Here is a 26,048-nt window from a genome sequence, read left to right on the forward strand (position 1 = left end):
GCCAAGGAGAAGGGCCCAGGGGTTATACTGAGGGAGAAGCCAGGCCCTAGAATGCCTTGGGCCATTTCCCATTGCAGTAACAAAATGCCCAGGGCCAGGTACTCGATAAGGAAAAGATGTTTATTTAGCTCATAGTTCTGGAGGCTGAAAGTCCAAACAGCGTGACACCAGCTCTGGCTTGTCACCTCCTGGCTGATGGCACCAGAGTTCACACAGCAAGACAGGGAGCCTGAGAGCTGGAAGAGGCTTGTCTTCCTTTCATGACAACCTTCTATGAGAACTAAGGTCCCCACGGGAGCTAGGCCATGGTGGCAGCATGCCCACTGACCCCCACCTGTCACCACACCTCTCACCATACCAAAGTACAACCTCCAACACACAAGCCTTGGGGGGCACAGCCAAACCTCCAGAATGGATGGTGGTCCATCTGCCTCCTGCCCTTCTCAGCCTACCTAAACTCATGAGGCCCTGGAGTGGTTGCAGAAATCCCAGCTTCTGCCCTGTCACATACACACCCTTGACTGAGGCCCATGCCACAACCTTAACAGATAGGAGAAACAAAACACTAGGAAATGAGACCCCGAAAGCGAACCTGGGAGCCATGGCTGCCCATTCTCCAGCTGCTGTGAATGAGCAGCCTCTCCGTGTGTGCCTCAGCTTCCTCCTCTGTAAAATAAGGACAGCTTAGTGAGCCATGGAGGGAACCGACTCACACAGTCTGCCCAGGGTGAGCCCACAGCTGGCGGTGTGTGGTCTTTAAGGGCTCACGGCTCTCCTTCCAAACTTGCAGAGAAACTTGGGCTTTACTGGAGGTGAAGTCAGGAAGGTGACAGACTCTGGAATCTGCTCCTCTGTTCTGATAAGGACACAAGGTTCCAAAAGCACAATCTTTGGATCTCACAGGCTTCTGCATCCCCACAAATCCCCCGGTCGCAAGTGTCTGAGCCCTTTATGTATAACAGCACAGTAAGTTCAGGTGCCTAACACGCCCTCACGTGCACTCTAACCTCTTCGTGTGAGTTTATAATCCCTAAAGCGGTGTGACAGCTGCATAGATGGCATGCTGTTCTGCTGTGTTGTTTTGGGAACAGTGACAGAAAACAAGCTGCAGGTTCACTAACAGGGAACTTTTTCCCAGTTCTTTCTCTTTGCAGTCTGGGTTAAGTCTGGGGCTGCAGACCCCACAGGGATAGAGGGCTATTGAGCAGCATGTGACCTGAATTAGCTGTTCTTAACCTCTGCTGCACATTCCACTCAGTGGGGAGGAAAATCCCACAGGAAGGCATGCCCCAGGCCAGCTGCTTCAGACTCCCTGGAGGTGAGAGCCAGGTGAAAACCTGTGGCTCAGTTGGAATGAACAGATCTGAGGTCAGGACAGTTTATCAACTCGGACTTGGACAAGTCACCCCCCCACCCACCCACATCTTGGTCCTCACAGCCAAAAGGCAGCAGTAACTCTACATCCTCCATTGAAAACACAAATTCATACAGAACTGGAAGAAGCAGAGCCTCAGGACAAGTTGGTATTTACAAGATAACGCCTCATAGAGGCAAATCCTCTCAGCCTAGCATTTCCTTCTGCATTTATTTCTCCGCATTTGCTTGATGTTTGTTAAGCCCCACCTGGCCATAGGGAAACCGTAAGCATGCCAGGCACAGCTGCTTCACAAATATGATGAAGTTATTCAAAGCAGGCCTCACCTGCAAACCCAGATGCCTTCACTGTTATTTTTGGAAGAGAGAGAGAGAGAGGCTTTCAGTGGAGCTAGGCACCAACCCAGATGGGAAGGGAGACAACCTTTGAGAGTCACCCCTTTCCAGGAGCAGCTGCTAGTCTGTCTGGGGGAAGCTGCTGTGAGACCCTGTTAACCTGCCCTGGCTGCAGAGAATCTTAGCTGATAATCCTTCAGTAGCAGATCAGGAGGAAAGTAGATGTTCCAGAGCTCAAACTCACTCGTGGTGTAGCTGGAAGCATCTGCATCCACTTCTCCAGGCCTCAGAGACCTTCTGTAGGATCAGGGAGGCACTGGGGGAGGCTCTGTGTCTTTTTGCTGTGGCCCTCAAAACATCGCCACAGACAGGGTGTTTATTACCGTGCGGTTCTGGAGGCTGCTTGTGTAAGTGCACTCCTGGGCAGCTCCAGGGTGACTCCTTTCCTCTTGCAGCCACTATGGCTGCTGGAATGGCTCCAAGCTCTGCCTCCAGTCTTTGCCTTCTCCTTTCCTGCTGTCTCCTAAGGGATTTGGGGATCACTCAGAAAATCCAGGTTGATCTCTTCTTCAGAACTGTCCTAGTCTATTTTCTGCTGCTATAACTTAATACCACAGACGGAGGTGGTTTGTTTGTTTGTTTTGGTTTGGTTTGGTTTTTTGTAAGGAAGTGATGTGCTTTTATTTAGCTCTGGAGTCTGGAAAGTCCAGAAATGTGATACCAGCATTGAGGAAGGGTCTATACATCATCATTACCACCACCACCACCATCTTTACCATCACTTCCGCCACCACTACCACCGTCCTCCATATTTCATCTTATGTTCAAGCATTCTGGGAGATATACTTTCAGGGTTAGTGTCCCCAGCCCAATTTGGCAAATTTTGATACTGGATTTCTGACTTTGGAAAGCATATATGTTGAGCTATCTCAGGAAAGGGTCTCAAGTTTAAACATGAATTAAACTTTTTTTCAAAATATATTTCATACACAGCCTGAAGATGATTTTATCTCATTGCTTTGCCACACCTATTTCTACTGAGACAATCCAGGAGGCCAGGCATGGGATCTCCACTTGGGAAGTGACAATGACATCAACATTCCTTTCAGGTTTGGGAAGATTTGGGGACCTGAGGATTTTGGATTTGGGGCTTTCAGATTTGTAACCGCCCCCATTTACAGGCTTATGAAAGAGCCCCGAATGGAGGTGGCCACAAATATAAGAAGAAAAAAAAAATGGCAGGAGAGAAAAAAGGTCCCAGGGAGTGGCTGAGCCAAAGAGAAATGCTGTGGTATCCAGAGGCTCTGGTGTTAGGCTTGGCCCTGGCTCAAGCACCTCTGGAAAGATGGGGAACAGAAAGAAGAGAGACTGCAGGGCAACTGTGCACACCTCATCCTCACAGGGAGGTCTTAAGATAAGCCTCCAGCCCAGTCTGCCAGGATTGTGCACCGCCCTCCCCCAGGGCCAACTTCTGTCATCCACATTGACAGTCTCCCAGGATCCCCACCTCCTGCCCACCACAGTGATCACAGCTAACCCTGCTCCAAACCATCAACTCCTGCCCAGCCCTCAGACCTAGGCTCATCTCCTGTCCCATGCCCCAGGTAAACCTTCTGAAGTTGGCTCCAACCCATGCCCAAGTCCTCCTGATGCTTCTCCACATTGGCTTTTCCAAGTCCTCCCTAGTTAAAGCCGTTCATCTCTTATCAGCTAACACAAATTAGGGAGGAACTGAATTTCAGCCACATCTACCCCATGTGTTAATGAGTTTTATGTCACTAGGACTGCCAAATAGCATGGTGGGTGGAGGAGGGGGATGGTGGATGGGGAGGATATGGAGGATGGAGGAGGACATGGTGGATGGAGGAGGACATGGAAGAAGGAGGACAAGATGGTGGATGGAGGAGGAAGACATGGAGAATGGAGGAGGACATGGTAGATGGAGGAGGAGGACATGGAGGATGGAGGAAGACACATGGTGGATGGAGGAGGGGGATGGAGGATGGAGGAGGGGGATGGAGGAGGACATGGAGGATGGAGGAGGACATGGAGGATGGAGGAGGAGGATGGAGGAGGACATGGAGGATGGAGGAGGACATGGAGGATGGAGGAGGACATGGAGGATGGAGGAGGAGGATGGAGGAGGACATGGAAGATGGAGGAGGGGGATGGAGGAGGACATGGAGGATGGAAAAGGACACGGAGGATGGAGGGAGGACATGGTGGGTGGAGGGGGACATGGCAGATGGAGAAGGACACGGAGGATGGAGGAGGATATGGGGAATAGAAGAGGACATGGATGGAGGAGGACATGGTGGATGGAGGAGGACATGGTGGATGGAGGAGGACATGAGGAATGGAGGAGGACATGGAGGATGGAGGAGGATATGGAGGGTTGAGGAGGGGGATGGAGGAGAACATGGTGGATGGAGGACTTGGTGGGTGGAGGAGGACATGGAGAATGAAGGAAGACATAGGGGATGGAGGAGGACATGGAGGATTGAGTAGGCCATGGTGGCTGGAGGAGGACATGGTGGATGGAGAAGGACATGGTGGCTGGAGGAGGACATTATGGATGGAGGAGTGCATGGAGGATGGAGAAGGGCAGGTCATACCAGATTAATCTCTTGGGCATGCATTTGGTCTCTGTGATGGGCCTAATACACTCAGGCATCAGTGGATCCGTCGCTTCAGTAGGAATAAACCTACTTTTCTTAGTAAAGAGAAAAACAAAATGGATTTTGAGAGCACAGCACCCGTGAGATTTTAAAAAGTACAAACCATCCTACATCAGCACAGGTGGCCTTGTAATGAGGTCAGAGGGACAGCAGCTTTCTCCGTGACTCTTGGCATAGGTCGTGGGTAGGACCTGAAGCTCTGCATTTCTAACAAGCTGGGACAACATTACAAGTCCCTGGAGTAGCAGAGTTCCGTGACATTCCTTACACATGAGAGAGCCCGACTGCTCAGGTTACCCATGCACAGAGATGGTGCCCCTCCCATCCTGCCAAAAGGAATCTTCTAGGTCACGGGTGTTCTCGGGGGACTATGTTGCCTAGTGTTGCCAATAGAAAGTCTTTTGTTTGGCCTCTATCTCTCCTCCGGTTGATTCAAGGAAAAGGAAATATGATCAACAAGGGAACCTTGGGGAGGAGTTGGGTGAGGTGCGGGGAGGGTGGGACAGTAGTTGGGTGGGGGCCAGGTTTAGATGTTTTAGCCTTTGTAGATGCTTGCTCCCTGACCCGGAATGGATTGTCTCACAAGGACCTCAAAGGGGGAAGCGCACAAGGGATGACAAGATTTTGACTCAACACAACCTGAGTCACAAACCCTAAGTTGGAAATGGGCTGCCTTCAGCTTCCCTTTTGGTCACACTCATGTTTCTAGCCTGCGTGTTATTTTTGCCAGCCCTGAAGGAACAGACTCTGCCTTTGCTGCTCAGAGATCTCAGAGGAAGGGGAAGCAGCTAGAGCTGACAAAGCAGACCTTGGGTGACTCTCACCTGGGCTGGTGGAGTGAAGGACCCCTGGGGTTCGCTGGCTTGTTCTGAGGCCCTTAGTGCCTCATCCTTATCAGCTGGTGAGACAAGATTCTTAGAGGCTCCCACCCATCCAAACACACCAGAATGGGTGATACAAAACTCCCTGTGTGGGGTAGGGGCAGCTGGTATGATAAGCTGCAAGGAGAGGCCCTCTTATACCCTAGACACAGTCCCTCTCCTGCTACCTTCCCAAAGCACTATTTATCAGAGTCAGGAAGAACAGAGAGATCCCCTCTACAATGCATCTCTGAGCAGCCCAGGATCAGGGAAGTCTAGAGTCGGTTGTTGGCAGCCTGGCTGCTAAAGTTTTCAAAGTACCAGCTCCAGAGGGTACAGTTCAATGCAGTTATACTTAAATAGTGAATGTGCAGTTCAAGAGGGATCTTAAGAAAGATTACTGGAGAGCAATGAAGCAGTTTTTTAACTCCATGGACAGGCAGAGAAGCAGCTTGGCGGAGCCTCTGAAGAGAAGATCAGAATCCCCTGTGGATAGCGGCTTCCTCGTTAGACAAGATTGGTGAGAACCGAAGCTGTTTATTCTTAGTATCCATTTCTTGCTTTAATACATGCAAATTTGAGCCTGCAAGGGTTGGGCCTGAACAGTCACACACTAAAATCTTTCAATATGTATTTTTATTTCAGACATGGTAATGTCCCCACAGCACAAGATGTACGCACTGTGTGGAGTCTGCCCCAATCAGCCAGTGTAAGATGCAGGCTGAACTGTATGCAGGGTGGTGCAATGAATGACAGCCAACTACAAGGTCGGCAGCAAGGCTGACTGTGTGCTAGCCACTTGGCCCAGCACTTCCTGTGCAGGAGGGCCAGGCAGAATGGAGATAAAAGTCACGGCTTCCTAAGTCTCAGAGTCTACCTCTGCTCTGCCGTTCCTAAGTGACAAGCCTTCACAGTTCAGCAAAATATCACAGAGTTGAGAGTCTGAGGGTTCAGAGCAGTCATGTGCAGAAAGTGCCGAGCATTGGTTTTGATACACCGGACTCCTACATACCAGCAAATATACGTAGCTTATATGTCTAGCTCTGTGCCACCTGAAAAGGTCCTCTGGTCATCAGAATCCATCCCAAGCAGGACCGTGATTTCTGCCTTGCTCTTGCCTCCACCCAGTTTTTCCCATTTTCTGTTTCCTTCTCTCTCTTTTGCTGATGAGGTTCCAGGGGTAGAACCCAGGGCCCGGTGCATGCTTCCTGTTAGTTCCTGCCAGCCCGGGCATTTCTCTTTTTAGTTAATGACTCTAATTTCCACCAGCTGCTCAAGGCCAAAACTCTAAAGTTCGAGACACAATGCATCCCAAACATAAGTCCCAGATCCATGGGGATCTGACCAGTTCTCACCAACCCACGACTACCAGTCACCCCACCTGTAGCCATGGCCTCTACCCTCACCCAAAGACACGCATGTGCAAGTAGGTGTTGATGCAATTGAGACTGAATCTAGAGCTGACTTGTCCAAGCTGGCTGGCAAATGAGCTCCTAGAGTGCCCTGTCTCTGCCCCACCAGCACTGTGTTACAGGCACATCCTGCTGCTACACCTAACTTTTTCTTAAGTGGGGGCTGGGGAATCTGAACTCATGCTCTCTTCTTGCACAGCAGACACTCTACAAACAGCACCATCTCTACAGCACCTGAGTCCCTCTACCACTCAGAACCCTCTCTGGTCTCCTACATCACTCTGAAAACAGCATCCACACTTTCACCCAACCACATAGTTCCATGGGACCTGAGGTTATGGACTGAATTATGTCCCTGGCCAAATTCATATGTGGAAGCTCTAATGTGATCATATTTGGAGAAACATCCTTAAAGGGGGCAGTTCCAGTTAGATGAAGTTGTGAGTCTAATCTGATAGGAGTCAAGTCTTTATTAAAAAAAAGACACCATCATGTCCTGACCCACCCCCTTGTACAAGCTCCTTGAGGAAATCAAAGACCAGATGGCGGTTCCTTGCTGAATCTCAGCAGCCAAAGTGACATTGACTGGCACATGCCAGCTGTATGCTTCACTGAATGATAGACAATACAACACATGTGTTGAGTGACTGAGCAGTCAGTAGGCACTGTTCACACTTTTTGACACAGAAGGATGTCTATATACATGTGCATACATGTGGCATGAATGTATATCTGCATTGAGATGTAACTTGGATGTTGAGAGTCCCACAGAGGCATGAATTACAGCCCTGGTCCCCAACAGGAGGATCCTTTGACAGGTTCGGGATGACATGTGTCACTGAGTCCATGACCTTAAATGTCATTGTGGAATCTCTATCCCTTTTCTTGTCTTGTTTTGTGTTGCCAAGCAACAAGGGTGAGTGGTTTGCCTCACCACACACTTCTGTAGTGATGTATTATCTCACAGAACCCCAAAACAGTGGAGCCCACTGGATCATGGACTCCAGTCTGACTCCAAAGTCAAGCAAGAATAAACCATTTCTCTCTATAAATTGGTAGTCTAAAGTGTTTTATTATAATACTGGAACATTTACTGATACAGACATACAAAGACATTCATTTCTGTATACCTATATTCTTATCTACATCAGCATCTTCCTCTGTCTATGAAGCATAATGTAAAATACACGTCTTTTGTTTTGTTTTGTTTTTGTTTTTTTTCCGAGACAGGGTTTCTCTGTGTAGCCCTGGCTGTCCTGGAACTCACTCTGTAGACCAGGCTTGCCTCAAACTCAGAAATCTGCCTGCTTCTGCCTCCCAAGTGCTGGGATTAAAGGTGTGTGCCACCATTGCCCGGCTAAAAAAAATGCACATCTTATAAAGAAATCCAAGCCAAGATTTTTTTTTCGGGCTCTGTCTGCCTAAGGAATCCTAGAAAGAAAGCAGTGCTATTTTTGAAGAGACACAAACCCAGGGTCATACAACTACCAACTCCACTGGAGTTCAGATTCTGAACTGTGCTAGGTTGCTGTGACTACCAACTCTGCTGGAGTCCAGTTTTCTGACTGTGCTAGGTGGCTGTGAATATTAGTTTTAGCTGTCAACTCAACACACTCTAGACTCAGCTGGGAATGACAAGTTCCTGGTGGTCTAAATCTGAAAGGAGTGTTTGCTTTGTTTGTCTCCAATTACAGAGCACACCACCAGGACTGGACATCCACCACGCTTGTCTTTCCACTCAGTTCTTTGACCATATCTACGGGGACACTTCTTGACTACATCACTTGACATAGAAAGACTTTCCCACTGTGGTCAGCACCTTTCCCTAGGAAAGGGGACTCTTAACTGTATGAGAATGAAGAAAACAAGCTGATCACTAGCGTTCATTTTCTCTCTGTTCTTGACTGTGACATCTCTTCAACGATGGGCTGTAACCTGGAAGTATAGGCTAAATAAACCCTTTCTCCCTTAAATTGCTTTTGTGAAAATATCTTATCAAAGCAACGGAAGAAACCCAGGAAGTTGTCTAGGCAGTTGGAATTTCAGTAATTAACTATAGAGAGTAGTCAAAGAATGTTAGAGAGAGTTGGATTTTCAAGGTTTTCTTGCCCAGAATCCACCAGAAATTGTGTCACTGCTCCTTGGGCAGATATCTTTAATCAATCACAGAACTGTCTTCCCACTGAATTTCCGTGTTCTTGGTTTTTCACAAAGTCTCAGCTACACAACTGAAGTGGCTTACCATCCCAGAGAAGGCTCACTCCCATCAACTTTACAATGGTGGTCTAAATCTGAGAGGAGATTTAGATTTTTAGATTTTTTTTTTTGTTTTTCTCCAACTACAGAGCACACCACCAGGACTGGACATCCACCAGGCTTGTGTTCAGATATGGTCAGACATTAAACTGACAGGGTATCAGCCATTGTCTTCAATATTAAATCAGATCAGAAGTTATTAGTCTATGACCTTTCGTTACTGCTGACTATTTTGGAAGATTGTGATCTTTTAAGCCAAAATCAATAAGATGTGGGACAGGAATTAGATGAATACCAGCTGCCAGCAAGGTGCCAAGTGGAATCAATTGTAGTCAGGACAGCAAAAAGCAATCCCTACCTTTGGGACCAAGAGTTAATTATGAAACATTGAAATTGAGGAGCAGCCTGCATTATGAAACATTGAGGTGAGGAGGGAGACCAGCAGAGCTTCAAAGCTGGAAAGTGCAGAAGGCCCTGGTGCTCCCTGCAAGAACTCCACAGCTATATCCACAAACAGAACCCAACAATCTCAGGTGAGGGAACCACCCCAGCCCCAGCCTCAAGACCAAATCCTGATTGTCTAAGCCAAACGTGTAATCTCTTCTCTTCATGTAGAAGGAGAAAAGGCACTAGGCCTGACAGTCCTCCTGTGGAGCTCTGGGTAGTTCACTCACTTGCAAAAAGTAAAGGCACTGAAAAAGCCATTGTGCTCCCATGTGACCAGAAGCATCCAGACTGTCATGGGAAGTACCCTCTCTCCTCCCTCCCAGAGATGGAAGGGAGCTAGGGGAAGGCCAGCATTCTCCAACTCTTAGGTGCCACTCTGACTATTTGTTTTGTGTGGGAACAGAACCAGACAGTCACACAGAGGCCTCTACCTCCAAACAAAATATATTCCTGGTATCTGGGCCTTAACTCTAGCAAAGCATTGTTTTCTTTTATGTGAATGTGTCCCCTAAATTGAAAAAAAAAAAAACCAACCAAAACCAAACAAACAAACACCTTAACTCTTCTTTCAAGAACATGGCAGTGTGTTATTACAGTAGAACAGATGTTAAGAATAGATATCTAATATAGGAGTCGGGGGGGGGGGACTGGGAGAGGAGGGAGGAGAAGAGAGTAGAACGGAGTGCTGAGAACAGCCTCACTATCACATCAGGCTGCAAGACCAGAGTGAGGGGCAGGGAAGAGATGTGAGTGGAAGTACTCAGGGCCTCCATGCTGCCTCTGTGGGGTTGATAGGTGCATCCTTCAGCTAAAGTCTGTCAACAATAAAAGCAGGATGTCTCCCAGGATGGCTGAACAGTGCAGGTGCCATGTGCACTCAAGTTAGGAGCAGCACAGGAGAGGTGAGGCCTCTCTGCAGGGACTGAGGGACTGAGGGACTTCCTCATGCTGTAAGCAAAATTCTTTGCTTTGGAATCCCTGAGGCAACTGGGAAACCATGTTCCTGAACTGGCAGGAAGGCCTGGCAGGGGGGAAAAAAGGACTGCTACTCCCCTGCCCTGCTCCACTGGGCAGGGTTAGCAGTAAACCCTTTCAGCAAAGCCAACTCAGCCTACACATACTTCACCAGGTAAAGATGCTCTTGCTGACAACTGGGACGTAAAGAAAGAGCCAGTTCCTGTGACATCATTTATATGGTACTGACCATGCTGCCATGAGAAAATCTGAGCTCACAAGTCATAGGGCTCCAAAAGCCACCTAGGCCTGGATATGGGTGTGTTCTACAGATTACCACGTTTGTATTTGGAGAAATATGAGGCCCTTTTACCTGGTTCCCACAAACCAGGAAGGACCCAGTTGGTCTATGTTACTCTGCAAAATCCTATAGCTTAGACCAGAGGACAATTGACTGACTTATCCATGCCTGCCAGCACAGGACTGCATCAGGAGCCAGGAGCCAGGCTCCTGCTCTCTTTCTTCTCTGCCTTATCAGAGACATTATGTGGCAGGCAGAATGCCAGGGAGACAGAGCACATCAGACACAGTTCTTCATCCCTTCCAGATCCCCTTCACCCTCACAACCTCCCTATGGGCTGGATATATTGCAGTTTTACAGAAACCAAAGAGATTTAACCAGCTTCATGCCATACACTTCCATTACCGATGACCAGGGTGGGAAGAATATGAACCTTCTCCCTATGAGAACAGAGACCTCATTGGTCATATGGCCACTGGGTTACAAGGAAGGCTGAGAAATGGAAGCTCTACAGGCTTGCACAGTGCCATTTCTAAGTCACCACTTGCCTGGGGTGAGGCTTGCCCAGTCTGCAGTAATGGTTTGTATGGCCATTCAAGGATGTACCATGTCATGCCTTGTGCCAGCACAACTGTCACTCAAGACTCAGTTTACCTTTACTGAGATGTTCCTACTTCTCCATGTGGGTAGGCTCAACAGCATCTCCCTATACATGGATCCTGAGACTTCCTCTATCTCAGCTCTTACCTTGTATTATTACAGGATGCTTCCTGTACATCCTTACGGGCATAGTTCATTTGGCCCATACAGTATTAAAAGAAGAAAAAGGAGGTACAAACTTCCAACCATGGGCCGAGGAGATAACCCAGTCTGTAATATATCTGCCTTGCCAGCGTGAATATTGAATCCCCAGAATCTATATTAAAAAGGCCAAGCATGGTGATGTTAGGTTCCAGAAACAGATTGTTTAGGGTTTTCTGCACAGCCTAGTTGAAAGAGCAAGCTAAATACTAGTGAGAAAGCGTGTCTCAAAACAAAACAAACAAACAACAACAACAAAATGCAGATGGGAGCTGGCAAGGTGGCCCTAGCTAAAGGTTCTTGCTATTCAAGCCTGACATTCTGGGTCCCAGAGTCCATGGAAATGTGGAAGAGAGAGCCTACCCCACAAAACTGCCCTCATATCTCCACATGCATGTATCCATGTATTAATAATAAATTTAAAGTTTTTAACCAGGTAATAGTGGCACACACATTTAATTCTAGCACTTAAGAGGCAGAAGTAGTTGGATCTCTGAGTTCGAGGCCAGCCTGATCTACAGAGTAAGTCCCGGAACAGCCAGGGCTACACAGAGAAACCCTGTCTCGAAAAAACAAAACAAAGGTGAATGCTATTTGAGGAATGACACCCAGAGCTGACCTTTTGTGCAAATGTACTCCTCTTGTGCACCTCCGCATGCATGTGTGTGTATATGCATACACACACCAGATATATGGCTTTACTTAGAAACCTAGGTAAATAAACCCCAGCGTCATTCTGACATAGTAACAGTCAACTGAGGCTAAGTAGCTTGCCAATCCCTGGACAGCATGAGCACTCTGTTCCCATGGCGTCCACCACCCTCTAGCATTCCCTACCCCATCCACTTCATGTTTCTTCTGTCATCCTGATCCCTACAGGAAGCCCGATAGCCTTTCCCTTCAACTAGGCTTCCTTGAGAGCAGGGTGGGTCTCCCTGGGTGCGCTTGACACACAGTGGATGAGCAGAAGCCTTGAGTGTGTGAGCTGTAGCTGTTGTGGCAGGAACCAAGGATTCTAAAGAGATGCTCAGATATCAGGCTAGTGAAACCACGGTCCCCAAGAATTGGTGCCCTAGGAGTCTCAGTCTGGATGAAGAGGGAAGAGGCTGAAGATCAGTGCTGGCCAGAGGGGGAACTGGTCTCCAGGGAGAGATTTCACTCAGTTCTGACATGTGACAGAGCATTTTACACAACCAGAGATGAGGCAGTGATGGGCCATGATTGGTGGAACCCCACTTGTCCAGGACTTCATACCTCTCAGCCTCTGTTTAATCCTAAGCTTCTTGTCAGGACCCTAAAGGTGGACTTGATAGGGGCCAGTCACTGTCCCTCTTCTCGTGTGGCCACATTGAATACGTTGTTTCCTGCTTTTTTACTATTGCCTGTCTGTTTGACTTTGGACCTATTGAGAACAAGCGGCTGAGCCAGCATATTAGGGCTGCCAGTGCCCAGGCTCTGGCTCTGACAACTCTGGTGACAACCCGACTCCTAGGCTGGAAGGAGTTATCCAGACAAACGCCGGGCAGAAGAATCCCAAAAAACTATGGAAACCACTTGACTGCTCACAAAAGAGCCCCACATAGAAGGCAGCTGACATTGACGGGACACTACAGGTGATAGATTGGCAACCCTCACTGTCAGAAGAATTTAAAGGTGAAACTTGGGACCCTTGCCTGCCCAAGGTTCACCTGCACTGTGGAAAAGCCATTGAGGAAATGTAACAGAACCTAACCAGCCCAGTTCATCTGGGGCCATGGAGTTTAGGCTCCTATTTCAGGTGCTGATTTCCTGAGCCGCAGCATGGACAGCCTGCCCTGGCCTTATCTCATGCTGTGGAAAACAAGGCAGTGACTGTTTCCTGTGATTTTCTGCACAGGATCCAGTCCCATCCATCCTCCAGGTGATGCCTCTGGGTATCGCCCTGCCTTTCCTGTCTCTGGCTGGAGTGTAATGATGCTGGATTGCTTTCTGACACAAGGACAGGCCTTTTCTGTCACAGATAGGGGAAGAGTGGAAGAAAGGCCTTCTAAAAGGCCTACACATCCTCTGATCAAGTGGGGCAGGGGTGGCTGGGTATGGAGAACGAAGGGAATGGGAAAAGAGGCCTGGCAGCCTTGGGAACCAGGCCAAGAAAGAGCAATGGGCCGGAGCCTGGCATTTGTCTAGTGACCTCTTATAGTATTGCTGAGTCATGGGACATTTTGTAATACAGAACTGGGAGGGACCCATTCTCAGAAACCCTCCATCTCTCTCTGTCCAAGCCCTGGGCATTTGCTTTCCAATGACATTTGACTGATGTCATCATTTCTATTTAGTAAACAGGCCACTTCCAGGCCAAGATGATGGTGACCTCTGACAGCACACACTGCCTTGGTGGACTCTTTCGTGGGGTGAGGCATCTCGTTTCCCACTGCTATCCCTTTGATTAGTGCTAACAGTAAGAGATGAGGCAGGGCAGACAAGCTGGACAGAAAGCAGGATGTGAAGAAGAAATAAGGGGGAAACAGGGTCTAGGGAGGACTCAGAAGTGCTCAGAACAGAATAGCAAAGCTGCCCAGGGAGCTACAGGAGGCAGCCCCGGCTATTAATAGACCTGTGCACTGGAGATGTGCTGCCAGCATTGCTGATACCCACTCAGGATCTCCAGTGAGAAGCTACCTGGAGGCTCTGACTTTTGAATGCTATGCGCTGTGTATGTATTTGATGGGTGGGAGCAGCGCCAGGGCTCAAGTCTGTGCCACAATGCAAACCAGTCCTGGGTGGTTCTTCTCCCTGACTTGTTAGAGCCAGAGCCCAGATCCTAACATGCTAGACCCAGCCATCCGTCCTCAAGAGGCCAATTAAACAGGTCATCTTGAAAGGCAGAGAAAAGAGATTTAGCCAGTGTTGGAGGAGAAAGAGTCCCATGGACCCCTCCATCCCCGAGTCTATCACTGGGGTCCTGATGTGAGGTTGTGGTTGTTATGGAGGCAAGAGGAATCCATACTTTAGTAGTCCTGGTCAAGTGAGAGTCTGCCAATCATGGTCTGTCTTCTCTGGTCTTTCAAAACAGTCTGACAAATATTCAGAACTGTGTGAACTCTCTTTCTGAGATCCAAATTCTCCCACTGGTGTGCATCATGCTTCCTTCTTCCAGACTGAGACTTCTGGGGGAAATCCTAATTTCCCGGGGACCACTGTTGCAATGGTCTGGTATACAAAGGGGGGGTTACCTTATAATAATCACCAACATTCATTCCTGCCAGACCAGAGACACTGCTGGGCTCATCTCTAAAATTAGGCTGTCCTGTGACCTGGCACAGTTGTTTAAAGCTAAAAGACTAAGATTAAAAATCCTCATCTCTTACCTTAATGCAGCTTAAATAAACACCAAACCCCAATGGCAGTCTGCTCCTAGAGAGCAATTTTAAAGTTACTTGTAGGTTCATGTTCCTGCCACAAAGTGGGAAATGGAGAAAAAAAATATTAAAAAGTCACTTAGCACTTCCCAAGCCTCAGAGCAGAGTTTAAGTGTCTCCTGTCCTCACGGTGTAACCAGCTATTAGGGTTTTGGCAACCCCCAATGAGAACATCAGCCACTACCAGTATGCTGAGGAACACTGAGAAGCAGAAAAGGGAGATGTATTCAATGTGGCCACTTTGGGGAGAAGAGAGAAAAAGGAGGCTACTAGCCTTGGAAGGTCCCCAAGTAGACACCAGCAGACTTGCAGGCCACGAGGCATAGCCCCATCCTTTCCAACTAGTAGCTCCTAAAAACAGAAGCCGAGGTTCGGGACGCTTGTCTGCTGGGCCCTGAGATTCTAATGTCTGTTACCTCTACAGAAACAGAGCAGGAGACAGAGGTAGGAAATTCTTCTATACTAGGTGATGTCAGAGAACAGGACCCAGCGAGAGGTTCCAGCAGAATCAAGATTAACATGTAAGAGAATCTAACGGCAGAGTTTGTCCCAGCCTTGGGAATGCCTTTTGCTGTGCTAATAGATAATCATTATCCATGTGTCCCCAGTTTGAGTCTTTGTTCTGGGACACAAGAACCAGGAGATGTCACTCAGCAAGTGCCTTCCGAACCCCAGTATGTACCTAGAACCCAGGCTTGGGGGAAATGGGGTGGAGATGTCTGTCTCTGTCATGTTAGTTCATGGACCTGCCTCTAAGACACTGGTCACTCTCAGAGGCCAAACTCTACATCCTGAGGAAACCAGGCCAAGCTTCTCCCCCACACCCCCACCCCCACAGCTCTCTCATGCCATGCTATAGCTCCACAGCCCCTGATTTACCCAGTACCTGGCTCCTCTGTGCTGCTTGTCACTCAGGCTGTCCCAGACTAAATCACGTGGTGTGGAATGTCCTGCCACCTCATGAGAGGTTAGGAGCTGGCTATTATAACCCAAAACTTAACTAGCACCACAATAAACTGCCTGGTTTATTGCGCCACTTCAAACTGCACTGTTCTCTTCATTTTCTAAATCTATACCTGAAGTCCAGAGCTCTTCTACAGAATCTTGTGTGACTTTGTTTCCTGCCAAGGTCCCAGCAGGTATTCCCAATACAATAGCATTCCTTCCATGGCCTGGGCTTCCCTACTGTTGGTTGTTCACAATTCACATAGACACAGAGCCCTTGACTGGGCAGCAGTTAAGTCCCCTGTTCACCTATGACTGTGACATTCTATGTTCAATCTCTCTCTCTCTCTCTCTCTCTCTCTCTCAAAGTCCATCCATCTCAATGAATAGCTATAATTAGAGTAGCCATTCTAGAGCATCACATGGAGTTTTACACTTTCATTATCAGTTATATTTTTATGCACTTGTCCATCACATTGAAAAATCATGCAATGACATAGTTAAAACCAGAAAAACAATAGGTATATAGCCTCTTTCATAACTCACGTGTCTGTTACCTAGAGGAACGAATCTGTGGGTGTCTTTATAGGCATATGTTGTATCTTGTATCTTAAGTTTGTTTAACTGGGTTTTCCTAAGTATGTTCACTCAACACTTGGCCGACTCCATGGGTACGAAGATCAAGAAGTTGATGCTCACTCTGGAGTTCCATGATACATGTTGGGTGCAAGTATCTGACACGCTTTGGTTTTTGTTGTTGTTGTCATTGTTTTGTTTGTTTGTTTGTTGTTGTACGAATGTTTCGTCCTCATGTATGTCTGGGTACCATGTACACAGAGTGCTCATGGAGGTCAGATGAAGCCATTGGATCCTCTGGAATTGGAGTCACAGACAGTAGTGAGCCCCCGGTGTCGTTGCTGTTCTCTGGAAGAGAAGTCAGTTCTCTTAACCACAGAGCCATCCTCCAGCCCCCTGAAGTGTTTTAAATTCATCAGTGATGATTTATATAGACAATTGGTCTGCTGTCCTGGGCATCCATGAAGCCAGGCACGGGTGCCGTGCTTTTTGCCTAACACACCATACCCTGTTGTAAGCACCCATGTGACATTTCACCCCCTAAATGGACACTGCAGAGGGGTTTGCTCAGACTGTACACCATTCTCTGATGTCACTGGCTGGTCACTACCAGGCTGTTAGCACTCAAGGAATGAGATCTCTGACACAGAACGAGGCGCTTTCTGAGACCTGCCTAGCAAACTCTGCTTGGATATGTTTGTCAGTCCCTCACAGCTGACTCTCCGTGTTCAGAATAGGCAAGGGCTCGAGAGCCATTTATCCTCCATTTCCCACATACATACATAGTTCTCTTATTGCTGCTTTAGACCAGCTTGAAGTATTTTACGCTTTTCTTAATGTGTTTATTGGTATACCAGAGTGGCTGGTGTTAATGGAGAAATGATTTTTTCTTCTTCATAACACATTAGTAAATTCTATCCTGTAAGAGGAACTCAGCCTACACAGTTAACACAGATTACTGCAGGCCCTGGTAAGAGTGGCTGCTGAGTGGTCTGGTATTGCTGCCTGTAAACTATGCAAGTGTCCCCAAGAAGGAGAGTATTCTCCAGGCTGCAACAGAGATCCTCAGGGCAGGACAGACATCTCCATCCTTATAAATAGCTGCTCCAGGTGATCTCTAGTGTCCTAGTGTCCAGAGTGCCTCTGGTGTAGCAGAGAAGGAAGTCTTAGAGAAGGAAGCCCAGATTCTTTCATGGACCATGCCTTCTGTCTGTCAAAGATACAGCGAGGGCCTGAAGCAGCTTTCTACAAACAGTCCCACCTCCTCCAACCATCTCCCTACCAAGAAACCAGAGACCTTCAAACAAGCCAGCTTACTCCTTCTCCTACCTCTAAAGCTATCACAGAATGTTCAGACTAACGTTGTTGCTCCTACTTCATCTCTACTGCCGCCCCTCACTAGCCCCTTCCAGTTTCCGTGCCATTCCTAAAGGAGCCACAGGTCCCTTGTCCCAGGAGGGCTTGCCTAAAAGGTCATTCCTCAGAGAAGCCCTCCAGCGTTTTCCTTTTATGTTAGTTGGTCCCACTTTTTATCCAAGCACCTATGAGTTCTCAGGACCTTCTCATCCACACACGCCCCTTCCCTTGCAGGAAGGCTCAGGCCACTGCCCTGCCTCGTGCAAGTATAATCTACCAAGCCTGGATTCCTCTCTAGTGGCCCCCAGTCTAGAATTACAGCCAGGGCACCAGCCTGCTTCTGAAACAAGTGTTAGCATTTTGCTCACAGCAGCTCTGGAAATTAGATGCTAGCCCCAAACCCCGTGATTCAGTCAGCAGCATGAGAAGGCTGGGTCAGGAACACAGGGCTCTCCTTTCTTCTGAGAGATAGCAGTGTTCCAAAGGCTGGGGCCACTGAGGAGAGCTGAGTGGCAGGCCTGAGAACTGACCTGCATGCTGGAAGCCGACCCTCCACGGCACCGTGCCAACGGTGACACTTAACAAACCAGGCAATTGCCCAGCTTTGGAAAGGAGGTGCCACCTAGCTCTGGGATTGTTGTGTAGCTAGTGCTGGGATGGGATTGGACTTTCCTTTTCAGAACAAAGACAAACACACTCCTCTGGGAAGCCCATCCTGGGAGAGACTGCGTGTATCAGAGGCCCCACTTCCGTGCCAAGTATTCAAAGCCCGTGGCCTGGCTTGCTTGCTCTAGCAGTTCCTGGCAGAGGACATGGGCATTCTCCAGCTTGGAAATGTAATTGCCTACCATAGCCATGAAGCCCATTTCCAAGGCAGAAAAAGAAAATTGAAAGGAAAAAAAAAGAATAAGAAAAAAGAAAAGCCACATGAGTTGTAGGAGAAGTTCTCACGGAAGCAGCTAAGATGAGCTGGCTGCTGCATTTGACCGTCAGCCTTTGTGGGAGGCCAGTTTTTTTATAAGCCAGTCCCAGAAGCTGTCGTTCAGAAGAGGAAGAGCAACAAAGACAGCTCTGTCAGCAACGAGAAAATGGAAGTCACAGGCAAAACCAGAAAACGCTGTCCCCTGGAATCATCATGATCTGCAGGATAATTGTGCCAAGCTTGGATGCCCAGGAGTGGACGCTGATGGCCGTGCCAGGGTCAGGTGGACTCATATTGTTCTCATTTCTAAGCAATGAGTTTGTCTTAACCTCTTTCCTGTGTCCCAGTTTAAAAAAAAAAAAAGTTTTCTTTGTCTCCCTCAGACAAACGCAGCTTCACAATGAGCTACCCTCTCCTGCAGACAGACCTCTTAGCTTCTCAGTGAGCTACCCTCTCCTGCAGACAGACCTCTTAGCGTAGACCTGTCCACTCTCAGTGAGCTTGTGTTTCTCTTGCTTGAAGAGAGCAATTTCTTAGAGAAAGGAGCATGGAGGGGTGGAGGGGGCAAAGCTGCTTGCTGCCTCTTTTTCTCATATTGGTGCCTCAATCTCAGCCTCAGCTTCAGAAAATATGGTAGGGCTTAGCCCAGCGGACAAGGATCACAGGTCTCAGGCCACAGTAGGTGTTTAGGCTCTCGGGGGTGGGGGTGGGGTGGGGGGGCGGGGGGCGGGGGGCGGGGGGGGGGCAAGCTGTCATGCATCCATCTATAAGAATTTCTTAGCTCTTTGACAATTTTAGGAGTTCATCTGGCAAAAGGACACTGTCTGCTAACATCTCAAGCTCAACAGCAATAAACAAATTCGAAGACTTGGCCACTATGGCAGAATAGAAAGAAACCAGCAGGCCTCATTTGGGGGCTTGGAATGAGGAATGAGATCTTAAAATGATATAAAGTAAAAACGAGCCTTGACATTCTTGTTTTTTTCTTTTTTAAGATGAATCTTTTCTCAAAAAGTCCAGAGTTGAGGGAAGTGATGACAGGCAGAGGCAGATGCAGACGAACTGTAAACCCACCACAGCGGGAATGAGGAGGCTCAAAGGATGTAGAAGCCCCCATATCCAGCTCTCAGAATACTGAGATAGTGGGGGCCCAAGAAATTAAAAGTGCCCTAGGAGCCTCAGGCTTGGAAAAGGAAAAGACTGAGGGGGCTCTAGTCCCCAGAAGGACATTTCACTCAGTGTTGACAAGCTGTCAGACGGCCGGGTAGCAGGCAAGATGGAGCAGAGACAAGGATGGCTCAGGGATGGCTGGACCTGACCTTCCCCGGGGCTCCTCAGTTATTCAAGCTCTGCTCTTTGTTTAAACAAAAAAATTCATCTCAAGACCTCAAAGATGGACTTCAGGGGAGGGAGGCACTTGACACCCCATCTCTCTCCCTAATGTAGCTACTCTGGAAACAAACAACACTTTTTTTTTAATCATCATTATTGCTTGTTTTCTGAGGGCAAGTCACTGGGCTCAATGTGAGAGATACTGGGGCCCAGACTGTCCCCAGCTGCTCCAGGAACTGTGCTTGCTATTTGGGTAGACATTAAGCACGCCATGTAGTCTGAGGGAAGCTCAGGTCTGTCTTAGTAATTCTACTTCTTGTCCGGGTTCTGCGTACTACCTTCATTCCACCAGGGAACTCAGCCACCACCTAACTAACACAAGAACCAACCCTTCTAGTAGGGTCCAGGTCAAATGAAAACAGGGAAGAAAGGTGGGGGAGGAGAAAAGGCAAAGAAACTACTGTTTTACAATTAGTCGTTCATTTTTAACGCTTGCTGTATCCCACTTTGTGCCAACCTGTGTTAGGTACCAGAAAGATACCTGTGGGTGAAGTGGCCCTCCTCCAAGAGTCTTTCAGAGCTTCTGGGATGATGTTGACCACTGAAACAGCACTCAATGCAAGGAGAGCGTGAGACCCAGGTTCCAGCAGGGCTGCTGGGGATGGGAGAGCTTGGGTTAATGACTTGGGCACTTCTCTTCTTCTTCTTCTTCTTCTTCTTCTTCTTCTTCTTCTTCTTCTTCTTCTTCTTCTTCTTCTTCTCCTTCCTTGAGACAAGGTTTCTCTGTATAGCCCTGGCTGTCCTGGAACTCTCTTTGTAGACCAGGCTGGCCTTAAACTCAGAAATCCACCTGCCTCTGCCTCCCAAGTGCTGGGATTAAAGGCGTGCACCACCAGTGTTGGCGACTTGGGCACTTCTATGTGCTTGGTCCTAGGAAGAATTTTGTGAGTCACTTAACTCTCATGTAAACCCAATAGAGCAAGAGCTGCTATCACATCATCTAGGCTCAGGGTGACAGGCCTTCCCAGGAGCTTAGAGTCCTGCTGCATACAGCAGTGTGGCCCCACTGGAGATAGTGGCTCTCTCAGTTGTATTTCTATTGTGGTGATAAAACACCAAGACTAAGGCAACTTACAGAAGGAAGGATTTGATCTGTCCATGATGGCAAAGAGAAGGCATGACAACAGGAATAGCTAAGAGCTCACAGCTCAAACTGCAAGCATGAGGTAGAAAACATACTAGGAATGGCATGAGTCTTTTCAAACCTCAAAGCCCACTCCCATTGACTTGCTTCTTCCAGCAAGGTCACCCCCACTGGGATCAAGCATTCGAACATATGAGCCTATGGGGGCCATTCTCATTCTACACACCAGCGTGGGCATGGGTCGGGCTAGCCTAACTACTCTGCTCCTGTCCCCTCTCTCAGTCAGACTCACGCCTTCACACATGGATAGAATGCTTCATGCTTTCTCTTAAGTACACACACATATGCACAGATGCACACAGGAAGCCATGTTCTGGGGTCTCCATGGTGTTGAATGAAAAGATCAGGATTGGAGAGGGCGATGCTGGCTGACTCCCTGGGATAGATGGTGTCAGGGTTTCTACTCCTGCACAAACATCATGACCAAGAAGCAAGTTGGGGAAGAAAGGGTTTATTGAGCTTACACTTCCATGCTGCTGTTCATCACCAAAGGAAGTCAGGACTGGAACTCAAGCAGGGCAAGGAGCAGGAGCTGATGCAGAGGCCATGGAGGGATGTTCCTTACTGGCTTGCTTCTCCTGGCTTGCTCAACTTGCCTACTTATAGAACCCAAGGCTACCATCCCAGGGATGGCCCCACCCACAAGGGGCCTTTCCCTCTAGATCACTAATGGAGAAAATGCCTTACAGCTGGATCTCATGGAGGCACTTCCACAACTGAAGCTCCTTTCTCTGTGGTAACTCCAGCTTGTGTCAAGTTGACATACAGCCAGCCAGTACAGATGGGCTGCAATGATTTTACTCTGGACTCAGCTTGCTGTAAGGTCTCCTGTCACAAGTAAGTTTAAGCTGCTATTGAAAGGAGCTGGTCCAAGGAAGGCCAGATGTTTGGGAGACACTGAGGTCTCCCACCAAAAGTCTCACACTCTTAGCCAGGCAGCAGTTTAGTACTTCCCATGTGCTGGCTGCCCAAGAGATTCTCAAGAACCCATAAGGCCAGAGAGTTAACACCATGGGCAGCATCCTCCTGGGTCTTAGAAGGCCTGGAGAGGCAGCTAAGAAAAATTCCTGTCAGAGGGACACATCTAGGAATGGGTAAGAGCAATGCTGATGGTATGTCAGCAGCTGCCAGAAAGACAAAAGGTTTGATTCTTTCTGGCTTCTTTAGAAAAACCTGAAAATTCCATTCCTTTAAGATATCAATTGCCCACTGTAGGCACTGTTCCTTTTCCTTTTAAAAATTGATTCCAATTTCAAGTTAACATGTAGTGATTACACATATTTATGGGGTACAGAGTAGTGTTTCGATGCACACACACACACACACACACGTGTGTGTGTGTGTGTGTGTGTGTGAGAGAGAGAGAGAGAGAGAGAGAGAGAGAGAGTCTGATAGGTACCTGGAGTGCCCATCATCTCAAAACACTTGAGAAAGCCAACTTACAAAGAGAAACTTGTTGGCTTGGTTCACAGTTTTGGTGATCTCAGCCCATGATCGGCTGGCCCCATTGCTTTGGGCCTCTGGAAAGACAGAATATCCTTGTGGGTAGTATTTGCAGGGAAAACTGTTCATCTCATGACCAGGAAGTAAGAAAGAGAACAGGGAGAAACCAGGGCCCACAATTCCTCTCAGGCACATTCAGAGACCTGAAGACGCCCCACTAGTTCATACCTCTTGGAGGTCCCCCTACCTGGTGGAGACCAAGCTTTTACCACATAGACCTTTAATGTCCTGCTCTACAGCTGCCCTCCTGCAGCGCCTGGGCCTGTAGCCCATCTCATTGTTCACCATTTTGGTGGTAATATTGACTTATATGCATATATCTTCCTCCCTGACCCCTGGATAAGCATCTGAGAGAGGCAGAAAGTTATCAGATGACCCTTCTTCTGGGGACCAATTCCATTCTGGCAGTGTGGGGGAATGTTCAGAGGACTCTAGGAACCTCAAAGAGGTCCTGCTCCTCCTGCCTGATGGAGCTGAGTTCCTCCCAGAGCTGACATTAAGGACAGAGGGCATTCAGCCCTCTCCACCTCTAGCCCAAGACTCCTCAGTGATCCAGGGGCTGACCCCTTTCTTGGCAGCCCCCATCTTATTGAGGCTGCAAACTCCATAACATGCCCTTTTCTCAGAGCCCCAGAAGGAGCCCTTAAGGCTAATGCTTCAACTATGCCACTTGTGAAGCGCTCTCCACATCTAGACCACATGGAATGTGTGTAGAACATATTTCTGGAAGAAGGGGGCCTGAATGTCAGCTACACATCCACAGCTACTGTCTGCCACACTCTGAGAGCACACTTCCATAGTTGCTGTGCTTCCTCTGCCAGTACTGGGCCAAACCCACTTCACCTTTGCACCCTCCTGAGGTTGGCACTGTACTTTATGCAGAAGCCTATTCAAATACACCATCTACCAGTGAATAGCAAACGCTCTCCTCCTGTGATGACCCAAATCTTTAGATGCTCAAGCCTCTTACATCAAATGCCACAGTATTTACATATAACCTATGTAGATCTTACTCTGAGCTTTAAACCATAATGTCAGTGCTATGGAAATACCTCTGTGGTATCATTTAGGGAACAGTTAAGAAAAAAGTCCACACATGCTCAGTGCAGGTGTGATTATTTTTCGTAACTTCCCACCTGCATTTGGCAGAGTCCGTGGACGAGGAACCAGCAGACATGGGGGGTTGCCTATATACTAACCATCATTGCTTCTGCTGGTAACTCCCTGGGTGGATGGGTGTTCTCAAAGGGCTGTCTCTTCATTTCTATCTCTGAAATAACCAAAAGCTTGAAGAGAAATAAGAGAAGGCTGGGATCTCTCCATCTGGTGTGATCTGCAGTTTGCCACAGCACTGCACACCCAGCTGCTCTTTATTTTTTGACTCTGGAGACTCTCCTACGAAGAACTTGGTGGGCCCCAAGGACCTTCCATCCCTTAGCAGCTGTGCCTGGGGTCAAGGTGACATCCAGGCTTCAACTGACTAGGGACCAAGAAGGGTGTTTAATAAAGACTTTGTTATTGAAATTTGGCTTTACAGGTGTGGAAGAAGGGCCTGGGGCAGGGAATAAAGGAGCCATGGCGATCTCAGCCAGTTAATCCTGGAGGCTGAGAGGTTTTTCAAAGGGGGGGCTTGTGAAGGAACACCCAAGATCTTCAGTTTCAATAGCTGCTGTAAGCATCTTGGAGAGAGGAACTGGGCATGAGACAGACAGCAGCAAAGGCTCTGGACACTGCCTTGTCTGTGTCTTGCTATCACTACAAGGCTGGCATCAAGGGGGTGATGACTGCTGTCCTTTCTCCCTCTGGGTCCTGCTGCTTGCACCTTCTGACCAGTTTAGACCTGCAGCCATTTGTGGAAATGGATTCTGGGCAACATAGATCTAACTCAATTCAGTAAAACAAACAAACAAACAAACAAACAAAAACAACAACAACAACAACAAACCACTATAGTCAAGTGGTGGACCCCTCTGAGCCCCTGTTTTCTCTTCTACAAAATGGAGATATGTGTGTTTGGTTCACAACCCAATCTAGAATGGCCACCCAACCACTTTTCACCAACCCTCACAACATTCTTCATTACCTGAAGAACCTGTAGCCCTTCACTTTTTTATTTGGGGGGGGGGGTGGTTCAAGACAGGATTTCTCTGTGTAGCCCTGACTGTCCTGGAACTTACTCTGTAGACCAGGCTGGCCTCGAACTCAGAAATCTGCCTGCCTCTGCCTCCTAAGTGCTGGGATTAAAGGCGTGTGCCACCACTGCCTGGCTAGTCCTTCCCTCTTGATATGGCAGTGTCTTTACGAAGTTCCATCTTCAGTCCCCATGGCTATGGCCTCTGAGGGCAACCATGACTAAATTTAAGTCTGGGGTTTAAAACAACATGAAGTAATGCCCCTTGGGAATGGCTTCATGTCTGCAGTGCTTTGGGGTTTTACAGAACCAAATTCCTCAGTGGGCAGGTCCATTTGGAAAGCCTTCCCTTGCCCCACCAGGCCTGTTTCTATGGTTACATTGCGATGAAGATGGGGCAGGTGGCATGATATTTGACCTTTGCTTCCCCAGGGAGACTAGACATCTCGACATTACACTTGACTTTCCCCGTGGAAAAATTAGATGAATGTCTGCCAGGAAGCAACCCTCATCCCGTAGCTTCAGAGTCATCTTTCTCTGAGGGCTGTGGAGCTATCTATCCCTTTAAGACGAGTGAGCCTCCTGGGAAATGGCAAAAAGGAACAGCAAACAGGAAGGGATTTTCTGCTGCCTAGGAGACCAAGAAGAGGCGGTGCTGACGTCACAGCAATGCTGAACACTCCAAAATAGCTTTGTCTAATTTGAAGGGAAACCGGGCAGCATCCTCTGACTCTCCGAAGGCTTGGTAGGTTGGGGCCTAGCGGAAGAGACTCCTCTCTCTGGGGATGCCTAAGGCTAGGAGACAGGACCAGGTTTTAACCAGATGTCAACAGCAGCATTAGCCCACACCTCATGGTTTCATCATTATCACGTGCCCTAGGCTCTGTTATACAAGCTAGGGATAAAACTCAGAATGACTGTAAGGGCAGTTGATGCTAGGGAGAATTTAAAACTTGCCACAGTTTGAATGTGAACTGACCCTTGCAGTCTTATGTGTTTGAATGTGTGGTCTTCAACTGTTCGAACTGTTTGGGAAGGTGATAGGAACCTTTAGGAGGTGGGCATTTGCTGAAGAAAGTGGGCCATGGGGGAGGGGCAAACCCAGATGTCTATAGTCTAGTCTTTACTTCAAGTTCCACTGGGATATAAGCAAGCAGTTGTTACCTGTTCCTGCCACTGCCGAGGAGCTAAGAGACAAGGAAGCCCTGCAAGAATGGGACCAAGGCCTCAGGTCCATGGAAACTGGCAAAGCCATATATGCA

The sequence above is a fragment of the Mus caroli genome, unplaced genomic scaffold (genome assembly GCF_978045245.1).
Source record: "Mus caroli unplaced genomic scaffold, Mus_caroli_1 scaffold_13, whole genome shotgun sequence".
Lineage (NCBI taxonomy): Eukaryota > Metazoa > Chordata > Mammalia > Rodentia > Muridae > Mus > Mus caroli.